The sequence below is a fragment of the Budorcas taxicolor genome, chromosome 10 (assembly GCF_023091745.1).
Source record: "Budorcas taxicolor isolate Tak-1 chromosome 10, Takin1.1, whole genome shotgun sequence".
Classification (NCBI taxonomy): domain Eukaryota; kingdom Metazoa; phylum Chordata; class Mammalia; order Artiodactyla; family Bovidae; genus Budorcas; species Budorcas taxicolor.
In genome coordinates, this window is record NC_068919.1 from 63,244,535 (window position 1) to 63,250,950 (window position 6,416).

The 6,416-nt window shown below is 41.2% G+C and overlaps 1 pseudogene; it reads left to right on the top strand.

Annotated features, from left to right (window-relative positions):
- The first annotated feature begins 3,079 nt into the window (after positions 1-3,079).
- LOC128054818 (39S ribosomal protein L3, mitochondrial-like) lies at positions 3,080-3,877 on the top strand (annotated as a pseudogene).
- The last annotated feature ends 2,539 nt before the right edge of the window (positions 3,878-6,416 follow it).

Sequence of the window (6,416 nt, forward strand, 5' to 3'; positions counted from 1 at the left end):
TATAACCAACCTAGACAGCATATTAAAAAGCAGAGACATTACTTTGCCAACAAAGGTCTGTCTAGTCAAAGCTATTTACGTTGACCATAACTTTTCTTCCAAGGAGTAAGCATCTTTTAATTTCATGGCTGCAGTCACCATCTGCAGTGATTTTGGAGACCAAAAAAATAAAGTCTGACACTGTTTCCACTGTTTCCCCATCTATTTCCCATGAAGTGATGAGACTGGATGCCATGATCTTCGTTTTCTGAATGTTGAGCTTTAGGCCAACTTTTTCACTCTCCTCTTTCACTTTCATCAAGAGGCTTTTTAGCTCCTCTTCACCTTCTGCCATAAGGGTGGTGTCATCTGCATATCTGAGGTTATTGATAGTTCTCCTGGCAATCTTGATTCCAGCTTGTGTTTCTTCCAGTCCAGCATTTCTCATGATGTACTCTGCATAGAAGTTAAATAAGCAGGGTGACAATAGACAGCCTTGACGTACTCCTTTTCCTATTTGGAACCAGTCTGTTGTTCCATGTCCAGTTCTAACTGTTGCTTCCTGACCTGCATACAGATTTCTCAAGAGGCAGGTCAGGTGGTCTGGTATTCCCATCTCTTTCAGAATTTTCCACAGTTTATTGTGATCCACACAGTCAAAGACTTTGGCATAGTCCTTGGAAGAAAAATTATGACCAACCTAGATAGCATATTCAAAAGCAGAGACATTACTTTGCCGATAAGGTCCGTCTAGTCAAGGCTATGGTTTTTCCAGTGGTCATGTATGGATGTGAGAGTTGGACTGTGAAGAAGGCTGAGCGCCGAAGAATTGATGCTTTTGAACTGTGGTGTTGGAGAAGACTGTTGTGAGTCTCTTGGACTACAAGGAGATCCAACCAGTCCATTCTGAAGGAGATCAACCCTGGGATTTCTTTGGAAGGGATGATGCTAAAGCTGAAACTCCAGTACTTTGGCCACCTCATGAGAAGAGTTGACTCATTGGAAAAGACTCTGATGCTGGGAGGGATTGAGAGCAGGAGGAGAAGGGGACGACCGAGGATGAGATGGCTGGATGGCATCACCGACTCGATGGACGTGAGTCGGAGTGAACTCCTGGAGATGGTGATGAACAGGGAGGCCTGGTGTGCTGCGATTCATGGGGTCGCAAAGAGTCGGACACGACTGAGTGACTGAAATGAACTGAACTGAACTGAGTCAAAGCTATGATTTTCCAGTAGTCATATATGGACGTGAGAGTTGGGCCATAGAGAAGGCTGAGCATTGAAGAATTGATGCTTTCAAACTGTAGTGTTGGAGAAGACTCTTGAGAGTCCCTTGGACAGCAAGAATATCAAACCAGTCAATCCTAAAGGAAATCAATCCTGACTATTCACTGGAAGGACTGATGCTGAAGTTGAAGCTCCAGTACTTTGGCCACCTGATGCAAAGAACTGACTCCTTAGAAAAGACCCTGATGCTGGGAAAGATTGAAGGCAGGAGGAGAAGGGGACAACAGAGGATGAGATGGTTGGATGGCATCACTGACTCAGTGGACATGAGTTTAAGCAAACTCAGGGGGCTAGTGAAGGACAGGAAAGCCTGGTGTGCTGCAGTCCATGGGCTTGCCAGGAGTCTGACACAACTTGGCAAGTGAACAACAACAAGGCTCCACCAGAATCCTAGAAGGAATGTAACAGTAATATTGCTTTTATTTTACAAATGGAATACCTAAAGTTCACAGATATTAGTAGCTTGCCCATAGTCAGCCAGGTAAATATGTGATTATAAATGCCATGGTTAAAAGAAGTAAGTCTGTCTCATTTATCCTTGGGTTCCCAATGTCTAAGCACATATTGAATGAATGGCATCACTGACTCAATGGATATGAATCTGAGCTCTGGGACGTGGTGAAGGACAGGGAAGCCTGGCATGCTCCAGTCCATGGAGTCCCAAAGAGTCTGACACAACTAAGCAACTGAACAACAAGCACATATTGAGTAAATAATTTTTATAATGATTATATAGATCGTGCTAAATGATGGAAGACTTGACTGTCTTACCCTGGAGAACACACTAATATCTACTCTACACCAACACTAAAAGCCCTATTTTTTTGAAGTTATCACTTTTAATGGCACAATAAACAAAGCCACATTTAACTTGTTTGAAATACCACTTATTACATATAACAAAGCCTTTTCACTTAGGCTTTCTTATTATCAGAAGCAAGGAATAGTTCAATTAAAAACACATACCTGTGTACATATGCACAGGCACTCCCCAAAATATAACAGCCACAGTAATTGCTAACAGCCCTATTTTTAAGATATGTTATAATTCAAAGCTTTGTTTTACTTTATATATAGGCACTATAAAGTTTTAGCTTTGACAAGCCAGTGAAATTTTTCTTTCAAAATTCTAAAATGCCAGCAGGACCCCTAAAATTAACTTACTGAAAATGAAACAAAAATGTAGTAATTACTTGAAGGAGTCAATACTAATGATTCTACCAGCTGGGTAAACAATTAAAGCAGAGGCATTTAAAAATACCCATACAAGCTAAGATAACAGATGCACCCTAAAGTCTCTTAAGTCTCAAGTAAATAAATGTTCCCCCTTCACCATACAGCCTATGGAAGTCATCAGGTTATTGGGCTCTGCTCCACACGCTCAATCATGGAGGTTCCTTAAAAAATTAGAAATAGAACTACCATTCAGTTCAGTTCAGTCACTCAGTGGTGTCCGACTCTTTGCGATCCCATGAATCGCAGCACGCCAGGCCTCCCTGTTCATCACCAACTCCCGGAGTTCACTCAAACTCATGTCCATCGAGTTGGAGATGCCATCCAGCCATCTCATCCTCAGTCGTCCCCTTCTCCTCCTGCCCCCAATCCCTCCCAGCATCAAAGTCTTTTCCAATGAGTCAACTCTTTGCATGAGATGGCCAAAGTACTGGAGTTTCAGCTCCAGCATCATTCCCTCCAAAGAAATCCCAGGGCTGATCTCCTTCAGAGTGGACTGGTTGGATCTCCTTGCAGTCCAAGGAACTCTCAAGAGTCTTCTCCAACACCACAGTTCAAAAGCATCAATTCTTTGGCACTCTGCCTTCTTCACTGTATCGCATTTCTGTAAATCTACATCTATATTGGAAATTTACTGGAAACTTGACTTGCTGCCAGTATGCAAAGTTAAAAACCTTTCATAATAACAGAAAACACTGTCATTAAACCAGGCATTCCTTGTTATGCTGCTCATTTTCTCCCAGACAGTATATGAATGTCACAACAAAAATCATATTGGTGAAGGTTTTTGAGGCATCATGAAAACATGGGGATTTAAAGGCCAGAATGGCAACCCCCTCCAGTACACTTGCTTAGAAAATTCCATGGACAGAGGAGCCTGGTAAGCTACAGTCCACAGGGTCGCAAAGAGTCGGACATGACTGAGTAAATTCACTTCACTTCATTTCACTTCACTTCACTTCACTACTACTCATGGTCAAACAAAAATCCACGGAAGTCCTAGAACAATTTCAACCAGTGATGTTGCCAGAGTCAGCCTGGAACTAAAACGCCTGGATGTATGGGAAGCATAGATAGGACAGCATATGGACTGAAAGCACAATATAAACTGTGTAAATGGCTCTGTACCTGGACATAAAAATTGCTTAGAGATGCTCAGAGATTCTAAACTGATCACAGATAAAGATTACTATTAAAATTTATTTTTAAAAATAAAAAGAATAAAATAAAATTTATTACTCCCTATGTATTTTCCAAATGGAGATGAAGAGGAACAACCATAAGATTTGTAAGATAAAAACATGTGCCCACCTAGCACACCTGCTATTATATTTGCCTATCCTCACTGGACAGGCAGAACCTCACATGTTCTTTGAGTTTTGATGGGCCAGAACAATAAAATTAGCCAAGATTTATATTCTCTGTCAGAGAAGGCAATGGCACCCCACTCCAGTACTCTTGCCTGGAAAATCCCATGGGTGGAGGAGCCTGGTAGGCTGCAGTCCATGGGGTCGCTAAGAGTTGGACACGACTGAGCAACTTCACTTTCACTTTTCACTTTCATGCATTGGAGAAGGAAATGGCAACCCACTCCAGTGTTCTTGCCTGGAGAATCCCAGGGATGGGGGAGCCTGGTGGGCTGCTGTCTATGGAGTCGCACAGAGTCAGATACAACTGAAGCGACTTAGCAGCAGCGGCAGCATATTCTCTATTCTCAAGCACAGCAATACCATACGTGTTTTCTTTGTCAAAGGCATAAATATATTACTCATTCTCCAACTAAACTCTGTTAGAAAAATTACTACCTAAAGGATTTCAACCCTGAATATTCATTGTAAGGACTGATGCTGAAGCTGAAGCCCCAATACTCTGGCTACCTTATGTGAAGAACCAACTCATTGAAAAATATCCTAATGCTGGGAAAGATTGAGGACAGGAGGAGAAGGAGGAAAGAGAGGATGAGATGGTTGGATGTCATCACTGACTCATTGGATATGAGTTTGAGAAAACTCAGGGAGATAGTGAAGGGCAGGGAAGCCTGGCATGCTGCAGTCCACGGGGTCACAAAGAGTTGGACATGACTTAGTGAGACTGAACAACAACAAATCAGTTAAGTAGGTTGGATATGCCAAATTTAGAGGAACTGGCAGTTTGCATACTAGTAAAATCTTTGTAATTTGAAGGATTCATTCTTTTTTTACTGCATATTTCCCAAGTTATCTTAAAGTGTTTGTAAATTTAACATCTTTTATTTAAAAGAAAAATGAGGGAGTATGGTCAAGACGGTGGAGTAGGAGAGCCTTGAGTTCACCCTCTTCCACAGGCACACCAAAATTATAACTACTTACAGAGAAACTATTAATGAGAAAGACCTGGGGACTAGTAGAAATGATCTCTTACAACTAAAGATATAAAGAAGGAACCATAGTGAGAGGGTAGGAGGGGCAGAGACATGGTCTAGCCAGGATTCATAGCCCTGGGGTGGGCAACCCACAAATGAGAAGACAATTACAATTGCAGAGGCTCACCCCAAGGAACACAGGGTCTGAATCCCACATCAAGCTCCCCAGCCTGAGGGTTCTACATCAGGAAGAGGAGTCACCAGAATGTCTGACGCTGAAGGCCAATGGGGCTTACTTTCCGGAGACCCACAGGGTTGTTTGAAATAGAGTCCACTTTTAAAGGGAGAACACAAAAGCTCATACACACGGGAACTCAGGACCGAAGTAGTAATTCAAAAGAAGCCTGGGTCAGTCCCACCAACTGCTATTGGAAAGCTTCCTGGAAAGTTAGGAGGCAACTGGAGCTCACTGTAGGGACAGGGACGTTGGCAGCATCCACTCTGGGGAATCATCTACCACGAGGACATTGTGCTGGCAAGTACCATTTTGGAATCCTCCCTCTAGCTTATTAGTACCAGGACTAGACCCACCCACCAGACTGTTGGCATCAGTACTGGATCAAACAACTACCAGGCAAAGATTCAGCCCTACCTATGAATTGGAATACTACTCACCCATAAAAAAAGAATGAAATCGTGCCATTTTCAAAAATCTGGATGGACCTAGAAGATATTATGCTAAGTGAAATAAGTCACACAAGAGAAAGACAAATACTATATTATTTCATTTACATGTGGAACCTAAGAAACAAAACACATGAACAAACATAACCAAATAGAAACAGAGTTATAGATACAGAGAACAAAAGGGTGGTTGCCAGAGGGAAGGGGGTGGGCAGAAGATAGAAATAGGTGAGGGAGATTAAGAGGTACAGAGTTCTAGATGCAAAATAAATGACTCATGGCATGAAATGTACAGTGTGGAGAATACAATCAATAATTTTTTGAATGGTGACAGACAGTAATTAGACTTATTGTGGTGATAACTTTGAAATGTATAGCAACATACAATCACTATGTTGTTAATAATAATAGGAACTAACATACTGTTATAGGCCAATTATACTTCAAAAGCAAACTCATGGAGAAAGAGATCAGAAATGTGATTACCAGAGGCAGGGTGGGAGGAGGGGGGATTGGATGAAGGCTGTCAAAAGGTACAGACGTTCAGTTATAAGATAAATAAGTACTAGGGATGAAATGTACCACATGAGAAACATAATTAACACTTGTATGTTATATATGAAAGTTGTTAAGACAGTAAATCCTGAGAGTTCTCATCATAAGAAAAAAATTTTTTTCTATTTCTTTAAACTATATGAGATAATGGATGTTTGCTAAGCTTACCATGGTAATCATTTCATGATGTATGTGAGTCAAATAATTATGCCATACCCCTTAAATTTATACAGTGCTGTATGTCAATTTTATCTCAATAAAACTGGAACCAAAAAAATTAAAAATATGAGTAAGTTCTAGAAATCTGCTGTATGACTATTGTACCTGAAGTCAAC